The 23095-nt window shown below is 36.2% G+C and overlaps 2 non-coding genes across 2 annotated transcripts; both read right to left on the bottom strand.

Annotated features, from left to right (window-relative positions):
* Positions 1 to 10401: 10401 nt before the first annotated feature.
* On the bottom strand, positions 10402 to 10476 carry Trnat-ugu (transfer RNA threonine (anticodon UGU)). The gene has a single exon. It is a non-coding gene; the product is annotated as a tRNA-Thr (tRNA).
* A 365-nt stretch (positions 10477 to 10841) lies between these two features.
* Positions 10842 to 10916, bottom strand: Trnat-ugu (transfer RNA threonine (anticodon UGU)). The gene has a single exon. It is a non-coding gene; the product is annotated as a tRNA-Thr (tRNA).
* Positions 10917 to 23095: the final 12179 nt, after the last annotated feature.

The following is a 23095-nucleotide window of genomic DNA, read 5'->3' as shown; positions in this document are numbered from 1 at the left end:
TGATCACACCAAACTATATTGCTGACTCCGTTTTAATGAAATCAGTGTTTTTAATTTCAGTCCTACATAATTACAAGCCTCATAATATTAACATAAATCCCTTGTTGACTTCCAACAACAATATCATGATTTACACAACTTCATTTCAAGGTTTCCCATATTTATATAAAATTATTTCATTAAGTAAATGAAAACCATGTCAGTGTTTGTCAAGGAAGTGGGATACTTTCAGAAATGTGCTAAGACATTTCAGTTAATAGATTATTTTGAACATATAATATGCTTCATGTACAGTGAGTCTAAGGAACGAATGAAAAATAATTGGTGTGTTATGTACATGAGGGCAGCCTTCAGTATAAAAATCAGACAATTTTTGTTTCAAAAATGTTACCCAAAATAGGGGTCAATGTAGTGAAAACCTTCATGTTACAAAATAATAAATAAACCCATCATGACTGCTCATTGCTTCTCTGCAAGCTCAAATAGCCAATGAAGACACAATTACTGCATTATCTAAATTTTTATTTAACTCTGCAGAAATGAGAATAGTTGAATTATTGTTTTCATATTTTTATTTGTCAATGATCTCCCTAATCATTAACAACAGAGTGCACCTAAAGGCTATGGACAAATGATGTATTTCCATTTTGGTTCCTGTCAGCTATACTAGGGCCTTTGATTACAGAAAAGGCAACAGAGGAAGAATAACATTTCCAAAAGACTACAGTAGTAGTATCAGCTCTTGTTCAACTACAAAAACACACCATATTATGAAAATATGAATTTACAGGATAATTCATGACATAGTAATGATTTAAATAAATATTTTCTTCATACTTGGCACCACAACCACATCTTTGTTAAATAAAAGGGGCGTTGTTCCACCAAGGTTAAAATTTCAATGGTGTGTTGGGTATACAGCTTAGTTGCTGTTTCCATCCTGCACACAGTATTTCAATGACTGATGTAATTACCTTCTTCAGGTGTTGTGAGATGTGCAGTTAAGTGTACTTGCTGTCTTGTTGCAGTCCAAGCGGTCATTTTCTTCAGGTGTTGCAAGTTGTGCTGCTAAGTGGATTTGCTGCCTGAACTCTATCCAGGCAGCAAGTAAATTTAACAGTGCAACTTGCAGCACATGAAGAGGAGGACATGGTCGCTCATTGAAATAATGTGGATAATATGGGAACAACAAGTTGGTTGTACAGCTGGAAGCCCACCATTATTCAGTCATGTAAAGGAAATTGGAGGGATCGCAATTACTAAATTTTATCTGGAAGGTCTTGTTGGCCACAGTGCACACCTCTAGTTTCAGATTACAAAATCATTCCCAAGTGTGAAAACATTTTGAACTGTGAATATTTGCATCAGAAACCGTATAGAATAATGCTTCTCTACATTGTTTGGCTCTTCAGAGTTGTTCTATGTGGATTCATAGATTAGCAATATTAGAAAAAGAACAGATTGCTACTCACCGTAAAGATAACATATTGAGTTGCAGACCGGCACAGCGAAAATACTGTCACACATTTACTTGCCAAAGCCTTCTTCAGAAAACACACACACACATATATATATATATATATATATATATATATATATATATATATATATATATATATATATATATAAAAACAAAGATGATGTAACTTACCAAACGAAAGCGTTGGTATGTTGATAGACGCACAAACAAACACAAATACACACACAAAATTCAAGCTTTCGCAACCCATGGTTGCTTCATCAGGAAAGAGGGATGGAGAGGGAAAGACGAAAGGATGTGGGTTTTAAGGGAGAGAGTAAGGAGTCATTCCAATCCCGGAGGAGGAAAGACTTACCTTAGGGGGAAAAAGGACAGGTATACACTCGCGCACACACACACATATCCATCCGCACATACACAGACACAAGCAGACATGTCTGCTTGTGTATGTGTGGATGGATGTGTGTGTGTGTGTGTGTGTGTGTGTGTGTGTGTGTGTGCGCGAGTGTATACCTGTTCTTTTTCCCCCCTAAGGTACGTCTTTCCTCTCCCGGGATTCCAATGACTCCTTACCCTCTCCCTTCAAGCCCACATCTTTTCGTCTTTCCCTCTCCATCCCTCTTTCCTGATGAAGCAACCGTGGGTTGCGAAAGCTTGAATTTTGTGTGTGAGTTTGTTTGTGTGTCTATCAACATACCAACGCTTTCGTTTGGTAAGTTACATCATCTTTGTTTTTAGATATATTTTTCCCACGTGGAATGTTTCCCGCACACCTCACACGCATATGACTGCCATCTCCAGCAGCTTGGACCAGAAGCATTCTGTCCTGAACTGCCTGAGATGGTGATCATGTGAGCATGCGTTGAGCTTGCCTGTGTGTGTATGTGTGTGTGTGTGTGTGTGTGTTTTCTGTTCTGAAGAAGGCTTTGGGCAGAAGCTGTGGGTGTAACAGTCTTTTTGTTGTGCCTATCTGCAATTCAACATGACATATTTACAGTGAGAAGGAATCTATTCTTTTCCTAATATTTTTGATTTCCGGTCTGGGCTCTCCTTTCTTTGACTTCACAGATTCATATTGTGCTTCAGTGTTAACTGCAAGAGTGGGCTCTGTAACCTTGTAACATGAACAACAATATCTTTCTGATAAAATTTTAATCTCGGTGGAACAATATTGCCTCCAATAAATTCAAAATTATGTGTTTGCTACTAAATTTTAATCTTGGTGGAAAAATGCTGCCTCCATTTAATTCAAAATGGTGTGTTTGTTACTAAAAGATATAATCAGCGTCTTGAAGAGTTTGCAGTTAAAGGGAGAAGAAAGAGACTGGACTCTTAATTTCAAACACTCATTCTTGTCCAAAGAGCAATTTGTCATAAAGGAAGGATGAGTGAAGCACCAGTTTTCACTTTTTGTCAGCATTATGTATTGATCTCCATTCTGTCTGCAAATGATCAGTTGTTGTTTCTAGTATTGCTGATATCAAAATGAGAGATGAGAGCAAATTCAAGTGTTGATTCCATTTTGTTTTCCTGCTTGTTTCTTTGCTGCGAGAATTCCAAGAAGGCAAACAACCAAAGTAAGAACATACTTTTAGGTTATTCATAGCAAATTTAGGGGTTGATGTGGAGACAAGGGCAGTATAATTTGGTACTAATTTCCTAATATATCAAAAGTTAAATATCTACTATGAAAGTTAAAGAAGAGAGAGAAAAAGAGAAACCAGTTGCAGTCCGAGGATGTCATAAAGATACGCTGCCCATGATAGAATTATGGAGAACTGAGACTCTTATTGTGCTTAGTTTTATTATAGCTCATTACTTTCGTGCGACATTTTTCTTACACAGGAGCAGCAGAAAGTGCACTCTTAGCAGAGATGTTATCAGTAGAAGCTTCAATAGACATAACTATCAAAGAGAACCTTCAGTAGTCTGCACACATTATTGTTCATGAAAATATACAGAGGTTTTGTATTTGGCTGTAGAAGGTTCTGTAAGAAATCAATTTTTGTTCATTATTAACCCTTGAAATCAAGATCATACACATTATGCCACACATGCACATGTGAACTCATTACAGAGCAACATTGTGCAATAGCCATATCATGCTTACAGTTTTGTTCATTTAATTTTGAAAGGTGCAAGTGTTATAGAGACTCAGTATACATGGGAACAAAAGTCCTGCAATAATGAATAATTTTATTTCACTGTGTCTGATAGTTGTAAAAAGTTTTCCTTAATACAAAGATACTCCCTGCAAGTTGAAAACCTGCTCTTATCCATGCTCCTACCAATTAATCTATATTCTCTCTCTCTCTCTTCTCTCTCTATCTCATCCCACACCCTTCCCATCCTCACCCCTTTCCCTCTTTGTAGCATTTCTCCCCAAAATTTGGAGATTCTTGAGAAAGGATATAATACATTTAATAATGAACACATTACACTACACACATGTCTACATATTCATCATAGAAATGATGCAGCTATCAAAAAATGCACCATCACAGTATCTTCCATGACCAATACAAAAGAACAGCTGACTTTAATGTAATGCAACTGCATGAATAAGTCCTCTGGAAATTAGCTTTGTGTTTCATGATGTAATATTTTTTTTTTTCTTGTTTAGCAGATCAATGAAAGGGTGGGATTTACTTGTGTAGCAAATACAGTGACTGATTAAAAATTACTTTACACTGTGTAAAGTGGTTTAGTTATATACTGTGGCATTGTTTAATGCTGATATCATCAGTATACAAAAGAATAAATGCTGGGTAAAAAGGAACATTCTGCAAATATTTTAGAAACTGTAACTTATTTGAAAATTGTGCCTTGAAGTGAAGGACTGGAGAAAGAGCACATTGTTAATTCAAAATAGTGAACATTCCAGCATGATAATCATTTGTGACACTCACATATCCAGCCATAAAATTTATAATATTCAATTTCAATCTCTCTAGTTGAGCTCTGGGTGGAAGTGTTATTGTAGTCACAAAATCCAATCCTGTTCATTAAAGGTGTACTTCTGGGGACCAATTACTGTTAAAAGTCACAAAAGCCATACCAATTTCTTCCACCATGTGGTAATCTTATGTATTATTCATTTAACATATTTACTGAAATATGAATAATACTTCTCTTAGTCAAGTCACATTCCTTGAGAAGTATTTACAATGTGTTTCAGAAAAAATTGTGTAACATATTTCTGGAGACCATATGTTAAGCTGAATATAACTGTGTTTTGATGACAGATTTTTAATGTTGAATAAACTAAATTGAACAGTGGCTGCATGGATATATTTAGTGTTCATGTGGACAAAATATAGCAGTAAATGGTGGATTGGGTGCATTGAAATTCTGCTCCTAACCTCTCAGTATTGCTATGCTCCACTAATTTGCAAATAGCTGCATTATTACTGCAAATATTAATCTTACTGCTCTTAAAACAATTTAATTTTAAATATAACTTACTTCATAACCTTTAAGTAACATATAATCTCATGTATTATTGAAATAATGTATATTTTCCATTTAACATTATGAGAATCTCCAATGTATCTATCTGTATTATTGATAATGTTTCTACTGGTGGGAATTTTCTTTGTTGGCCAAGTTAGTGTACTAAGTTCTGCCTGTCAGTGACTGATATTTTGAAGTAGAATGGTGTGACTCAACCCATAAATCTCAGACTGCATATAAGACTAAATAAGTACATTAACAAACAGCTTGAGTGGTCATGATTTGGCTAATAGTGAAAAGAGAATTTCAAAAAATTAAACAAAAACAAAAATTACAGTATATAATCTTTTAAGAGATTATCTTTACTATTCTTTTTTTAATATTCAAATTAAGGACAAAGCAGAATAGTCCAACCATTTGAAATAATTTCTTATGCTGCTACTGATTATATCATGCCTATCCTAACTTTTTCTAATTACACTCTATTTGTCTGTGATGATTTCAACATCAACAGAAGTTAAACAGTAGCCTTTCTTGACTGCACTGTTCAGATTCCTTAATGATATTATAGCTCTCACTTTAGACTGGCTAATCATCGAGAAAGGCATTTTGTGTGTCTTGGTGGAAGAAGAAACACAATGATGTAATGAATGAAACATTACTAACTTGATGCTCTTTGGGGAATTAATTTTAAATTCATATGCAGTATTTGACATACAAATTACAATATGTGAAGCTGTGAATATTGTTACAGTGTTAATGAGAAAAATACAGAAATTCTATTTCATAATTTCTAAAACTTTTGTCAGCACATGTGAATGTATGCTGTGCTCTATCTTTGCAAAAGAAATATAAGACATCACTAAAAGTGTACCATTAATTAGAGATGCAGGCATTACATAGCATTTCAAGCATCTTTATTCATGATTACCTCATTCTCGTTGTTTGCTGTATGATAACAGTGGTGGCTTTAAAAAATTAAAAGGAGACATTGCTTTTTTTTACATTCATGAAACATATACCAGTAGTGACACAGATTCATCCACAAAACATAATAATAGAGGAAGTATGAGTCTCCTGTCATAAAATTCCTGACAAATGATAAAAGCAGTACAATCCGTTTTGTGTTGTGTTTGAAGCATATTTAGAGAGGGCATGGCATCTGATTATGAAACTCAGCTTTATTCTGATAACTGGATGGAAGGCAACAGGCTCTATTGTTACTTTTCCTATCTTTCTAGTCACTGCTAACATACTTCTGCTGTAAACAGTATTTGCACTGAATGTGCCAAGAGCATCATCTCCGTTAGTGTACTATTTTTTATCTATCAGGTGTTGGTGGATTTAGAAGTGTGTCAGCTTGAAAAATACTATGTAGCTCTGTGTTATTTTATAATATTAGCATTGGATATTTGAAACTCATCCAATGATTACATCTAAACTAAAATAGCACCTGCATTTTCCACAAAAACTTCAATATTTCACATGAAAATGATCATTCCATTCAGTGCATTTGTTTCCTTGTTTTTATAAGACTTCAAATAATTTGTCATTATAGAAGTAGTGCATGTAAGTTTTTTGTTCTGATATCTGCAGTACAAGTGTTAGTGCCAACTGAGAAAAACCACCATGCATTATGAATTGTAATAAATGAAAATTAATTAAACACACATGTGAAATGTATGTATATATGCATATATTATACATATGTACATAGTCAGTCATGTTTTGCATGTATTGTAGACATTATAAGACAACTTTTCTCAAGTTTCTCTTGTTCGTTTTTAACATTTTGAGCATTGAACATAAACTGCCTACACTCTTGAGGATGATAGTTACCTTTCTGAAATAATACCTTCAATGTCACAAAGAATAGACTTCCCAACATAAATATGAAAACAGATGTCTGAAAAAGCATGTGTAGTCTGAAACTTGGAGTGCCTTATTTATTGGTGAAACTCATGTTTTTGAGAGCTAGAATAATAGCTTACATTAAGATACATTTTAAACTCATGATAATGCAGAGAGCTTTAAGACGTGAAAGTGATGTGAAGAAGTTTAAGATTTAATGCTGGAGCAAAGTACTCTTTGATTAGAATTACACTAGAAGCAGCGAGAAAATTAGGTACTTTTTCTAGAGTTCACTAGCAAACAAAGTTTATATAGTATAAATATATAAAAAAGTTGATATATATGTAACTTATTCATTTGAATGATGGTTGCGTAATGCAGCAGAGAAGGTGCTGTGTCTGTGCATGAAGTAAAGAACTTGATTCATGAACTCCAATCATTAAGTTCTGTCCTACTTAGTTTAAGAAAGCAACCAATTATTTGTCACTAGTTTTATTCCATGGCTCTGTGCTTCCTTGCCTGAAAGATATTTTCATAGATTTTTGTGGTAGATTTTTGTCTCTGACTGAATATGTGACAAGTGTTTATTGCTGAAGTTTCACCTGATGATTTACATTCAGGTAAAACTTCTTAGTGAATGGCAAAATATAAATAATTGTTGAGGACTTTACAGTTGTCCATAGCTTGTCAGCTTTGCAGGACATTTATGTGTTTGATAATTTTTAAATGTCAGAAATATGTCCTTTGAATGGGTTTTCTTCCTACAGTGCCTTACAAAGAGGCAAAATCAAGCAAAAAGACACACACAGTAAATTCATAAGAGAAGCAATGTGTGGGACATTCAAGATAACCATTTTTCACTAAAACAAGCAGTTCACAAAACTGTAACCTAATTGTCACTTTCTGCTGTTCAGCCTAGTTTCCATACAAATATTTAAGACTTTGTTGAAAAAGTGCTGGATTTAAGATTTAAGTGATTAGCATGTGCCATAAAAACTACATTTATTCATTAGTTGTGTTTGTTATTATAAGGATGTTTCTGTTTCGCTCTTTGTTATTAATGTAAGAAAAGTCATTTCTTAGAAGTATGATGGGCATCACGATTCTAGAGTTCCTTGCCAAAATATTTTGTTGGCCTTTATCAGAAAGTAAAAATATTGTGTCACATAAAGAATAGTGTTACTGTCCGTACCGGTATGTAATTTGATTAATGCGAAGAACCTGTTACCTATTGGAGGGTAAAATTGCCCCTTTTTGTTTTTTAATTGCAGCATCTGAGTTTATTACACTTTTTGTTATAGATTTGATAATTTTTGTATTTTTATTACACACTTGTTAATAACAGGTCACTAGAGTATAAGATGGTAATGTTCACTGAACTGAAAACATATTGTTATAAAAAATGTTGATACTTGAAAATTTTGAAACTTACTTACAAATGAGTCGCTATTTAGAATTTAGCTCTAGTTCTTCCAGTACAGTAACTGTGTTATTAGCATAGTAACTGCATCTATGTTGTGTACAGTTTATTTGCTGCTCCTGAAAAAAGGAAACTCCAGTATTCAAAATGTTCCAAAATAAAAAAAGCTTACATTTAATGACAATATTAGTATTATTTTAGGAAATTTTGAAATGTAACACATTTTATCATTTTACAGAGTTCAGAAATAACATTCAGTGACTTGTATTTATTATCTTATTATTTAAGTGATGAATATTTTAAAAATTAGGTAGCAAGATAAAATTGTATATTGACTTAACTGCATAACCTGTGAGGTGCAATAGTTAATATAAAATTATATTTTTAGTGTGAAAAGGCAGTCACTGCCCATTTATTCAAACTATTTTACTCATATAACTTTTTTTGCCTTTATTTTGGAGAGAAAACTTATTGAAATTCAATTTAAATGAAACATGCAATGATTTATATTACTTTAATATATTGTTTATTGCTTAAAATTTTGAACATTTAAGAACAATATAAATATTACCATTAAGAATCTCGAAACACCCAAGTCAATCTAGTAACAAACACCAGCAAAGAAACAGTGTACAAATGATTTACCAAAGTTTGATGTTAATTGTGTATTCCTAAATGATATATAACTATGCAGTGTTGGTTAAAATGCATATCAAAGTGATATCATGCATTTAACATTGGAGGTAAATAAATGTATTGCATCTACTAAAATACATTATTAATCTGCCCCATTTCAGAATATCCAAATTTCATTTACAGCTTTTTTTTCTTCTTTTTTGTGCTACATGTAACACAGCTGCATTGATGTAGGTCCATAAGAAAATGGAATTCACCTCTCAAATTCTACATTACACTTTTTCTGCATGATTGTTAAATTTAGTGTAGGGGCAGGCATTTAAGCTATCATTATGGGGGTCTGTCTAACTTTACTTACCATATTTACCTGAGTGTAAGATGACCCACCTTTCTTTAAGAGGCTCCTTGAGAAAAAATATTTTTTAGCATATTCTGACTAATCAGAATTACAAAATTTTTTCTGACGTAAAGGATCACACCTTTTCGAAATTTGTGCCATTTATTGACTGTCTACATTTTGGTTATATAAGGAGGAATAAAATAAACAAAAATTGTTTACATTAGTTTTTATCTTTATTGCCTTTTTTGTTTAATTAGCCTGTCGTTTGTGGTATTGCTGTTTTAAGTCATCATTGTCATCATCTTTACAGGACAGCTGTGGAACTTATATAACCATTGTCACAGACATTTGGCTATCTCTTCTGTATGTAATGCAATTTCTGAGGTTGTCATTACTGTGGGACCCAAGAAAACAGCTCCAGTTTTTTCTATACTCATGTGAGAATGCTACAATGTCTCTTGCTTCCAAACATATCATCTATTGTCTACCACCACTCTCTCATTGGCTGTGTAGAACCAACAGCTCACAGGCCCCCGGTTGTTCCCGTCATATCTCATAGTGAGTGTCGACAACATTGCTGCACAAAATACAGACATATACCACTGGCCCCCATCTAGACTTTTAGCATCTCTTGCAGAAAGTATGCTATTGTTGAGCATTTGTTCAATTTTAAAGTCAATTCGATTCTGAGTGCAAATGGATTCAGGCAAACTGCATTTTGAACATGATAGATGTTCATAAAAAGACAAAGTATGCTTTATACATTCTCATGGTTGCCTGCACAACAAAATTTCTGCCTGCTCAACACTTTCGTCTCTGCATCTCTGCACTTATCATAGCTCTCAGCCAAGCTGGGTCACTGTTCCCCCTCCAACTTTCTGTTGCTAGTGCTATGCTTGAGCAACAGTGAAACGTGTATGGAAATATCTTCCAGGGTACACATCATATGTAACAACAGCAACTAATACATAAACAGATCACAATGACTATTCAGTCCAATTCTCAAACTTTCTGTTGTCCTGTGATTTAGTGATGTCTATTCATACTATCTCTACAGTGTGTCTACTGCTGTAATTAATTCTCACGTCAACAATTACATTCCATTTAATATAATTTATTTCATTTGTTAGACATTTCATTCTGTATGAAATGATAATTAAATGGACACCCTAGCTGCAAACAGGCGTTGATGTACTTCATTGGGGACATGTTGAAAATGTGTGCCCCGACCGGGACTCGAACCCGGGATCTCCTGCTTACATGGCAGACGCTCTATCCATCTGAGCCACCGCGGGCACAGAGGATAGTGCGTCTGCAGGGACTTATCCCTTGCACGCTCCTCGTGAGATCCACATTCCCAACATGTCCATACCACTACATTCGTAGTGCGCCTAATAGATGTTTGCCCATCATACTCATAACTCGTGGCAAATTAATCTAACAAGTTCCGTACGAGTTCGGGCATAGCGTGTGCGTTCGCACAAGAAGGTCAATGGCCGGGAAGCCACATTTTAACTATTTATGACGGTAGTATCTGTTCCCGAAAGAACAGTTACCGTGGATGACCATGCAGCTTTGCTAGGAATGAAATGATAATTAAATGGACACCCTAGCTGCAAACAGGCGTTGATGTACTTCATTGGGGACATGTTGAAAATGTGTGCCCCGACCGGGACTCGAACCCGGGATCTCCTGCTTACATGGCAGACGCTCTATCCATCTGAGCCACCGCGGGCACAGAGGATAGTGCGTCTGCAGGGACTTATCCCTTGCACGCTCCCCGTGAGATCCACATTCCCAACATGTCCACACCGCTACATTCGTAGTGCGCCTAATAGATGTTTGCCCATCATACTCATGTGGACATGTTGGGGATGTGGATCTCACGGGGAGCGTGCAAGGGATAAGTCCCTGCAGACGCACTATCCTCTGTGCCCGCAGTGGCTCAGATGGATAGAGCGTCTGCCATGTAAGCAGGAGATCCCGGGTTCGAGTCCCAGTCGGGGCACACATTTTCAACATGTCCCCAATGAAGTACATCAACGCCTGTTTGCAGCAAGGATGTCCACTTAATTATCATTTCATTCCTAGCAAAGCTGCATGGTCATCCACGGTAACTGTTCTTTCGGGAACAGATACTACCGTCATAAATATTTCATTCTGTATTAATTTTCCTTCTCGTTTCATCTGAATGTCATCATCTTGTTCTGAAGCTGATTAAAAGCTGGTAATGATTTTCTCTGGTATTCTAATACATTGCAGCAACCGAATTTCTCATTTGTGATCCACATGGTAAATCATTAGTTTCTCAAAATTAAATTAAATATTACCTTGGGTTCAAAATCAAGTAATGTTTTTCGAAGGACAAGATTTTCACCTTAGAATGTTACCTTTGCTTAAAAAGCAGTATAAATGTATGGATAAAGTATCCATACATGTACGAGAACTTTTATTGCAAATCTGTTCAAATATGTTTGTAAGTTGATGGAATTTAATGTTGTTTCCTCCTGTGTTTCAGAAAATTGTCAATTTTCAAGCAGAGCATTATATTGTTGTTGTTGGTAGTTTATAGTTTCCCATGTATTGCTTGCACTAGTGTCGCGAGTCAAATGTCAGATGATTGTTCAAGCTAGGTCAATTCTGTATAAAGCATTTCGGTGTACTGAGAAATCTCGAGCCTTTTTGAAAGCAAGTATTGTTTGATATGCCCTACCCTTCAGGATTGTTCAAAAGAAATTTGTACAAAACCTCAGTAGCCAAAGCGTTTCCTGTAACTGTAAGATGACCCTATATTAATCTGTTAAACAATGTAAAAGCATTGTCCTCAGTAGCAATAGTTTGTGAATGTAAGACGACCCTCTATTTTTGAAATGACGAATTTGGGAGAAAACCTCATCTTATGATTGGGTACATTTGGTATTTTTAACATATTTATTGTGCTTGTGCATTCTTGTGTAGCTACTGAAATGCTCAGAGAAAGCAGCTGTCTGTTCACACAGATATAATAGCAGATACAAAACTGTAATAGATTTGCCTAATAAAGAAAAAATAATGAAAGAACTGTTTTCTCATAAAAAAGATAGGCTAAATTCAATTCGCAATTAGGAGGAATGGGAACAGTACACCATGTGCCAGGAAGAGAGAACAATACCTCATTTCAAGAGGTTACTAATAACAGAAAAAATACTGACACACTAAATATCTGGTCTTAAGCTGTTGTTACCAAAATAGCACAAGGTATATACAGTAATATGCTCACCAATTAAAAATTCCATTATATATCAATAGAAGACATTAGAAAAAAATATAAAATATTAAATCAATGAGTGCAGCAGCAATTTTTCTGACCATGAAGCATTTTTTTTTTTTATAAAAGCATTGACAGCTGTGTTAATTTCATAGATCTCACTGTCCCCATGTTGTCCTTACAATCATAATAAATAAGAATAAATTAATATTATTCATCTATAAAATATATGTAAGTAAATAACCTATAGGCTAACTAAATATCAATCAGTGTCCATCTCACTCCACACACACACACACACACACACACACAGAGAGAGAGAAGAGTGAAGAGAAAAGATACACAGCTGGTCATCAAAATTGCAAAACCATGAAGTATAGAAAATAATGATATTTTACTTACTATACATAAACAGTCTAGTAGGAATACATGATTAAATTAGAAGGTGATTTTGGGCTATACAGGGCACAATTTGGTACACAGAGCTTCCAACTCAATCAGCAATAATGGCTCTAACCTGGCCCAACACTGAGTCAACCTGAGCCTGGGCAACAGATAAGGGAATGCCATTCTGTGCTGCTTTAATGCTGTGACTGAGTCCATCAACAGTAACAGCCAGCGAGTTGTGGTATGCCCATCTCTCCACAACCATGACTATATAAGTTTACAATGGTTGAGGAATATGGAGAATATGCAGACCATGGAAACAGTCGAATATCCTTGATATTGAGGTAGGTCAGGACAGCAGGGATAATGTGCAGTGTTATGTTATCTATCTCAAAGATAACATCATGATGACTTTGAAGATGGCACACAACCAAAGACCTTAACACTTAAAAAGATAATGGCTGCTTTCCAAATTACATCTGTGTGAACCAGAAACGATCATCCCGTGTACGCAGTGCATCTCATACCATCACTCCAGGTGTTCAGCTTGCATGGTGATGACAAACACAATCTGGCCATGTATGCTCTCCTTGTAGCCTCCACATGGATACATCTATCAAGAGGCTGTACATGAAACCAGGATGACTCTGAAAAAAACAGTACTGCCATACTGTGTCCACTGTTGTCATTGGGTGCACTGTTGTTGGTACACCTCTCTATTATGCATCAAAGGAAGCCACAACAATGGTCACCATGCTGATAGCCCATGGTGCCCCAGGCATTGCACTATTTGTGTGGTAACTTATCTTGTTGCAAACAAGCCAGTTTCCTTATTCAAGGTCTGTGAGGTGGTTGTACAATCCTGCATGGGAAGTCCCTTAGGATTGTAGCTACGTTGGGCCATGAAATCCTGTTGAGTATGGCCCTCCTTAAACCAAAGATTCTATATTTGCGTGACAGTTATGGAATTATGAGCAACACAAGCAGTAATATTATGGAATGATAAACCAAGATCTCAGTAGGCCATAATCCTGCAGTTGTCACATTCTGACATTCCTTCCTACTTGAGGCATAACATGATATTCTCACAAACAAACAGCATTTAAATGTAAAATATATGAAAGCCAACCAATAACCTATGACTGTCTGATGTGTACACATAGAAACATTAAATATGATTTCTGAGTGAGAAACTAACTGCACAGTCCTTTGTTATGTACATAATGTAAATGTCATTACTCTCACCTATTTTCTACAATTCTACTAAAATACTAATCATCTGTATATGCAAGCAGCTAGTACATTTCATGACAATTTGACTTCTGCTTCATGGCTCCTTCCTCATGTCATGATTTTAATGGACAGGAGCATACTATGTGCTATTGCTATTCAGAAGTTTATTTCTTCATTTAAACTCTGTTTGATTTTGTGTAATATCTATTCTACAAAAATACCTGTATTTGACATAACAAAGCAAGAAGAAATGCGAATTGTAGGCAACTGCATAAGAGATTCTCAACTGTGTTGTTAAACACCATCAGAGTAATAGACCTAAACTCAGAATAAGAAAACAATGATGGACATCCTTTGAAGTTCAGTATTTGCTCTCTGTAGTTCTTGGGTGTTGACAAATGAACCAAAAATGTTCTAAATGTTCTTTCAAAAATTGTAAAATTATTTATGACACAAACATGCTGAGAATGAATTAATAATAACAATATCATGAAAAGGACAGACTGCTGTTCCCCATACAGAGGTGACGAATCACAGACAGGCACGATGCTAAAATTGTATACATGTTAGCTTTTGACCAAACAGCCTCCTTCTGAAGTAGAAAAGACACACACATTCGTACAATCACAATTCATGACTTCAGACTCTGACCACTGTGGCCAGATTGAGTCGTAACTGCATGTGATGGGAGCAGCACTCTGGGTTGAGTGGAGGGGGCAAGGAAAAGCCACAGGTGGGGATGGGTGGGGGATAGCAGGATGGGTTGGAGGAAGGTGTAGTGCTGCTTGTGGGAGATTGCAGCAGGGACATGGTGGAGTAGGGTTGGGCTGCTGTGTACAGTTGTGAGTTTCAGGGGAAGGGGGAGGGAGGTAACGTTGGATATATTGCAGGGAGAGTTCCCACATGCACAATTCAAAAAGCTGCTGTTGGTAGGAAGGATCCAGATGGTGCAGGCTGTGAAGCAGTCATCGAACTGAAGTGTACTGTGTTGGGCAGCATGTTCAGCAACTGGGTGGTTCAGCTGTCTCTTGGCCACTGTTTGTTGCTGGCCATTCATGTGAACAGAGGGTGCTTGTTAGTTGTCATGCCCCTGTAGAAATCAATACAATGGTTGCAGTATTTTATCCATCCTCAGCAATTGCAGTTGTATATATTGAAATAATCAGCAACCAGTTGCAAAAAGAAATTTAATTTCTTAATGGATTTTTGGCTCTCAGTGCCCTTCTTCAGAAGGTTATACCAATTGCATTACTTGCAAATGTCAGCATTAAGACACATGCAGCAAAATTCTGTGGTCATTTATTTATTTATTTATATCCCATAAATCCAATACTGCGAGGCATTCGCATGCATGTAGAATGGGTCAGAATTATTACAAATAATACAAAAGGAATACATAAAAGTACCTCTTGCAAGAGGATATCTGATATAAGACAAAATACACATTAATTGGCATAGAAAAATTACATTAAAAAATATGGTAGATCTTAATAGCTAAATGAAAGACACAGTAATGTTAACAGTGATCGCGAGTATCGTAATGCACAATAGCATATCAAATTAGTAAATGAAAAAATCAATTACAGTTAATGCTACTGAAATATTCTTCTACCAAATAGAAGAAATTATCTAATAAATACTGTTTGAGTTGTTGTTTAAATTTGGGAAGCTCGTGGATAAGTAATTTCAGTGGTGGTGGGAGAGCATTGAACACCTTGCAGTTCACGTAATGGACTCCTTTTTGTACAATAATAAGGTTTTTTGATTCATAATGGAGGTCCATCTTCCTCCTGGTATTGTGGGTATGGTATGAATCATTGGTTTTATACGATTGTCCATTTTTACCAATGAAACATAACAGGGAGTAGATATATTGACATGCAGTTTTCAGTATCCCTAATTTTCTGAAAAAGGTTCCTACAAAAATGTCTAGGCTAGACTCCACTCATTTTCCTAATAACTCTCTTTTGGGCAATGAATATTTTTTTGGATAGTGGCTGATTACCCCAGAAAACTATGCCATACAGCAATAATGCATGGAAATAACTAAAATAAGCAGTTTTTGTGGTGTCTCGGTCACATACAGTGGAAATAATATGAACAGCGAATGTTGCTGAGCTGAGTTTTTTGTGGAGGTGCAAAATATGTCCAGACCATTTTAGACTGTTGTCAATGCGTACACCCAGAAACTGGGGTGACTCAACTTTTAGTAAGTCACTACCATTCAATGTAATACTTAATTGATCCTCAACTTTTTTCCTTACTTGGAATTGCACAAACTGAGTCTTATGTGGTTCATAGCACCTGTACAAAAATAGTAACAATAAGATATATACAGCGAAGTGCCATGGTTATGTGGTTCATAGCGCCTTTACAAAAATGATGCACCACGTTTGTACAGGCACTATTGATCACATGACCATGGCACTTTGCTGTATGCATCTTACTGTTGACACTCACAGATAATGCGATAGGTATAACCTTCTAGAAAGTGCCTGAAACTGGTTAAGAAATTAAACTTCTTTTTGCAACTGATTGCTGATTATTTCGAGGTACGTAGTGGTTGCGGCTTGGTTTGTTGATCATATTCCTGCTTTCGTAGATAACCCTGCCTTAGATGGGACAGGAGATGTTTGTGACCAGACTGGAGTAAGTGGCGGTGGTGGTAGTGATGGGAGAATGTATGGGACAGGCTTTGCACCTAGGCCCTGTTGCAGTGAAATGAGCCATGAGGCAACAGGCTGGGAGCAGGGGTAGTGTGTGTTAGTTAATATTCCAAAGATCATTTATATGATAAATAATAATGATGTGGAACAGGTCCTTTTCCATTCATATCGCAGATTAATTTGTAAATATGGCAGCATGCTGAATATTTATAAGTTTTTATTTTATTTATTATCATTATCATCATCATCATCATCATTGTTATTAAATATACAGATATGAGTTAGTGATTCATACTTTATAATAATAGAAATTTTTATGGCACAGAAGGAGCTGTCAAGGAGAAACATTTTCAGTTTATTTTCAAATTTTAATTTGCTACCTGTCAGGCACTTAATATAATAGGGTAAGTGATCAAAAAGTTTAATTGCAGCGTTGTGCACCCCTTTTTGTACTAAGGAAAATGTGGAGTAATAAATGTCATTTTTCCTTCTAGTATCATTGTCTTATACATCCTCGTTCCTTTTGAACTGCAGTGGATTATTTACAACAAACTTCATGATGGAGTAAATATACAGTCAAGCAGCAGTCAGAATGCTCAAATCCTTAAGCAGATGCCTACAAGAGTATTCTTGGTTGGCATCTGGCAGCACATATTATTCTTACAGCACATTTTTTAGCAATGAAGGCTTTACTTCTTAAAGACAAGTTATCCCATAACAATATTCAATATGACGTTATTGAATGAAAATATGGCAACTTACCAGTTTCTCTCCCCCCAAGATTTGCAATGATTCTACTTGCAAATGTGGCCATCTAGACGTTTTGGTTTCCACCCTATTTATTATTTCCTCACTGTGTGTTACCCTTATCATTGGTGTAGTACCTCTAAATGTGCAAGAACTGAAAATGTTGTGCCTTTATAAAATTGAGCATGCAACCATTTGCAGAAAACCAGTCAATGACACTGTTAAGAACTTCATTATCATTTCTTCTGTTGCTTATGCATGCTTTGATTGATTACAGTACTAGTGTCATTTGCAAAAAGAAGTAATTCTACTTGTAATTAGATGGAAGATCATTTACATATATGAGTAACAATGGCAGACCTAAGATTGAGCCTTGGGGAACTCTATGTGATTTCTCTGCAGTCAGAGGGATCTCCCCTGATTACACTGGTTGAATTACTAAGTATAACTTTCTGCATTCTTTTGGTTAGATATAACATTATCCTTTAATTGCCTACACCATCAATTCCATTAAATTCCTCTTTTTCTAGGAGAATATTGTGGTTCATACAGTCAAATGCCTTAGATAGGTCACAGAAAATATCGACTGGTGCTGTTTTGTTACTTAATCCTTGTAAAATTTGGTGAGTTGATGTGAAAATGGCATTCTCAATCGAGAAACTCTTTTTAAATGCAAACTGTGATTTATTGAGGATATTATTGTTGCTCAGGTGGAATACTATTCTAGAATGTCACCTTCTCAGAAATTTTGTAAAATGATGTCAGCAGTGAAACAGGTCAATAGTTATTGACATCTCTCCTATCATCTCTCTTATAAAGGGATTTAACAGTGGCATATTTCATTCTCTCCAGGAAAATCCCATGAGTAATTGATTCACTATATATTTCAGATGAGACAGGGCTTATAAGGGAACAAATCTTTAGTACTCTGTCAGAAACACCATCAAGTCCATATGAGATTTTATTTTTGAGGGGTTATATAATTTTCTTAATTTCAGTTGATATGATTGAAATTTATGAGCATTGGTTTTTCAACTTACAGCTGTGATTTTTTCTCAAACTATTTGCCACCATATTTTCTACTATATCTACAACTACATCTACAAGGCTACTTTGCAAATTACACTTAAGTGCCTGGCAGAGGGTTCATTGAACCACCTTCACACTAATTCTCTATTATCCCACTCTTGAACAGCACACAGAAAATATGAACACCTATATCTTTCCTTGTGAACTCTGATTTCCCTCATTTTACTATGGTGATCATTTCTCCATATGTAGGTCGGCTTCAACAAATTATTTTTGCATTCAGAGGAAAACGTTAGTTACCGAAACTTCATGAGAAGAACATGCTGCAATAAGAAACACCTTTGTTTTACTGACGTCCATCCCAAATTCTGTATCATGTCTGTGGCATTCTCTCCCCATTTTCTCTTTAATACAAAATATGTTGCCCTTCTCTGAACTTTCTTGATGTGCTCTGTTAACCATATCCGGTAAGAATCCCACACTGTGCAGCAGTTCTCCAAAAGAGGATGGGCAAGCATAGTGTGGGCAGTCTCCTTAGTACATCTGTTGCATCTTATAAGTGTTCTGATAGTAAGACACTGTTTTCAGTTCTTCTTCCCCACATCATTTTCTATGTATCCTTTCCAATTTAAGTTGTCAGTATCTGTAGTTCCTGGGTATTTAGTTGCATTAATGGCCTTTATATTTGATTGATTTGCCACGTGGCTGAAGTTTGACAAATTCCTTTTAGCATTCAAGTGGATGACCTCACACTTTTCTTTATTTAGGGTCAGTTGCCAGTTTTCATACCATACAGATATCTTATCTAAATCATTTTGCAATTGGTTTTGACCTTCTGATGACTTTACCAGACATAGCATCATCCACAAAAAACATAAGATGGCTGCTCAAATGGTTTCCCAAATCATTTATATAGATGAGGAACAGCAGAAGGCCTGTAACGCTATCTTGGGGAATGCCAGAAATCACTTCTGTTGTACTTGATGACTTCCCATCAATTACTATGAACTGTGACCCCTCTGACAGGAAATCACAAATCCAGTCACATAACTGAAATGAAATTCCATAGCATGCAATTTGATTATAAACCAACTGTGGTACGGTGTTATCTGGAAATCTAGAAACACAGAATCAATTTAAAATCCCTTCTCAATAACACTCGACACTTTGTGTGAGTAAAGTGCTAGTTTTGTTTCACAAGAATGATGTTTTCTAAATCTTGGGCGACTGTCAGTAGACCATTCTCTTCGAGGTAATTTATAATCTTTGAACGCAATATATGTTCCAAATCCTGCTGCATATGGTCATTAATGATATGGGGCTGTAATTTAGTGGAGTATTCCTATTACCTTTCTTGAATATTGGTGCAACCTGTACAACTTTCCAGTCTTTGGGTACAGATCTTTTGTCAAGCGAGTGGTTGTACATGATTGTTAAGTATGTAGCTATTGCATCAGTTCATTCTGAAAGGAACCTCATTGGTATACAATCTGGACCATAAGACTTGCTTTTACTAAGTGATTTAAGTTGCTTCACTACTCTGAGGATATCTACTTCTAAGTTACTCATGTTGGTGGTTGTTCTTGACTTGAATTCTGGAATATTTACCACGTCCTCCTTGGTGAAGGAATTTTGGAAGGTTCTGTTTAGTAACTGTGCCTTAGCAGCACTGTCATTGATAGGATTTCCACTGCTACTGCGCAGAGAAGGCATTGATTGTGTCTTGCTGCTAGCATACTTTACAATAGGTCAGAATCTCCTTGTATTTGCTGACAGGTCTCGAGATAAAGCTTCATTGTGAAAACTATTATAAGCATCTCGCATTGCGGTCCACACTAAATTTTGGGCTTCTGTAAAAGGTTGCCAATCTCAGGGATTCTGAGTTTGTTTAAATTTAATTTATGATAATGAAATGCATTTGCTACCTATGACTCGTCATTTATAGCTCTTCCATTTAAGTCAGTAGCGATGTTATCATGTTCTTAACCAGTCATTCTGACTTTGTTTCGCTACATTCCATATCACCTTAAGTCTGTTGTCAGAGCTACTGATTACTGATGTGCCATGCATGTGCATTGATTTTTTATTAAATTTTCTTGGTAAATTTGAGTAGTTTTTGTAGTGTGCAACTACTGCAGTATCTTTATTTCTTCTTGCCAACAGATACAATTTCCTTTTCCTTTCATGAAATACTGTAATTTCTCTACTGATCCATGGGTTTTTACATGGCTGTTTAATGTCGTTTCTGGAAAGCGATGTAGCATAGGTTTGGTGGGTGGCAGAATACCTCTGTGGCTGAGGTGGAAGGGATGGTGGGTAGGGTATTTCTCATTTCAGGGCACAATGAGAGTTAATCGAAACCCTAGCGGAGAGTGTGGTTCAGTTGCTCCAGTTCTGGGTGGTATTGAGCCATGAGGGGAATGCTCATTTATAGTTTGATGGTGTGTATGTGGGAGGTGGCAGGTGACTTGAGAGGTCACCTACTCCAGTTGTAACATTCTGGTTTCAACCTCATGCAAAGGCATTTGCAAGTAATACAAAATACACATTCACACGGGCAAACAAATTAACATTGTCACAACTGTATCTACTCTTATTACCACTAATAATAATATTTAAAATAAATTTACAAATATGAAATACTCACTCAGCCCAGTGTCACATTTTAATAATGACACCAAATCAAGCTTAGTGTGAAAATATTTCTAGGATCAGATTAATAAAAGACTGAAACTGAATGAACACACTGATAACATAGCACAAGACATAGTGTAAGTGTAGCCCATCTTATCCTTAAATGTTCCTCGTTCTTTTGATATTTACATGAAAACTGCTTATACACTTAGCATATTCTAACTCCTGGTTGTTTTGTAGAATGTGCTTTAGGGACAAAGTCACAAAATTCTTCACTCAGCTAAAACAAGCACGGAGAATATCATGTGCAGCTGCTATTACAAGGATCTTAGTATTTTGAGGCTCACTTGGCAATATGACTTCTTTTTAAAGGAAATTGTACTAATAATAAATCTGAAAGTCAGATGAACTGTTAAATGTTCCATGAAGAGACTGACATGATTACCAAGTAAGTTTTGCATCCTTTTCCTGCATCCAGAATGGAGTTAAGTGTGTTGGCTGCAGTTGTCTCTATTACGGTACCTACAAACATAAAAAAGAAGAACAGAACTCCCAAGAAATTCCAAACTACATTCAAAATAAATCCTGTTGACTATGCTCATAAATCATCTGGTTCTTGGTGCTGAAGTTTTTAATTAATACTCATGGCTTTAGGAAAACAAGTTCTTTAGAATGTGTGTCGATGATTATTGTTCATAAAAAATTATTTTTATTTGTCAGGTAACTGTAAACTTGAAACATTTCAGATGAGCACCAAACAGATTAAATTATCAGCAAATTAATGCCAATATTAATCTTTCAAAGTATCAAGCTTAAAGAAGTGCTAATTCTAGCACATGAACATAATCTAAGAATGCATATGTAAGTGAATGTATAAAACACTAGCAAGTCACTAAAATGCCATCCCTTCTGTTCATGAGGTTCAGTCAAATGAAACCTGGTCAGTGTGTCTACCTTACACATAAGGTGACACCACGTAACTGTAGGTATGGTGGCGCCATCTATTGGTAGAGAGACTGATGCGTGCACACCATTTGGTGTTGCATAGTGCCAGTGTGGTTTCATGCCGAAGAGAAGGTGGTTATACAAGTACATCTACATCTACATCTACATTGATACTCCGCAAGCCACCCAACGGTGTGTGGCGGAGGGCACTTTATGTGCCACTGTCATTACCTCCCTTTCCTGTTCCAGTCGCGTATGGTTCGCGGGAAGAACGACTGTCTGAAAGCCTCCGTGCGCGCTCTAATCTCTCTAATTTTACATTCGTGATCTCCTCGGGAGGTATAAGTAGGGGGAAGCAATATATTCGATACCTCATCCAGAAACGCACCCTCTCGAAACCTGGCGAGCAAGTTACACCGCGATGCAGAGCGCCTCTCTTGCAGAGTCTGCCACTTGAGTTTATTAAACATCTCCGTAACGCAATCACGATTACCAAATAACCCTGTGACGAAACGCGCTGCTCTTCTTTGGATCTTCTCTATCTCCTCCGTCAGACCGATCTGGTACGGATCCCACACTGATGAGCAATACTCAAGTATAGGTCGAACGAGTGTTTTGTAAGCCACCTCCTTTGTTGATGGACTACATTTTCTAAGCACTCTCCCAATGAATCTCAACCTGGTACCTGCCTTACCAACAATTAATTTTATATGATCATTCCACTTCAAATCGTTCCGCACGCATACTCCCAGATATTTTACAGAAGTAACTGCTACCAGTGTTTGTTCCGCTATCATATAATCATACAATAAAGGATCCTTCTTTCTATGTATTCGCAATACATTACATTTGTCTATGTTAAGGGTCAGTTGCCACTCCCTGCACCAAGTGCCTATCCGCTGCAGATCTTCCTGCATTTCGCTACAATTTTCTAATGCTGCAACTTCTCTGTATACTACAGCATCATCCGCGAAAAGCCGCATGGAACTTCCGACACTATCTACTAAGTCATTTATATATATTGTGA

Source organism: Schistocerca serialis, chromosome 9 (genome assembly GCF_023864345.2).
Source record: "Schistocerca serialis cubense isolate TAMUIC-IGC-003099 chromosome 9, iqSchSeri2.2, whole genome shotgun sequence".
In the NCBI taxonomy this organism is placed as follows: Eukaryota; Metazoa; Arthropoda; class Insecta; order Orthoptera; family Acrididae; genus Schistocerca; species Schistocerca serialis.
Note: the sequence above shows the minus strand (reverse complement) of the source record. Positions and strands in the feature narration are given on the sequence as shown.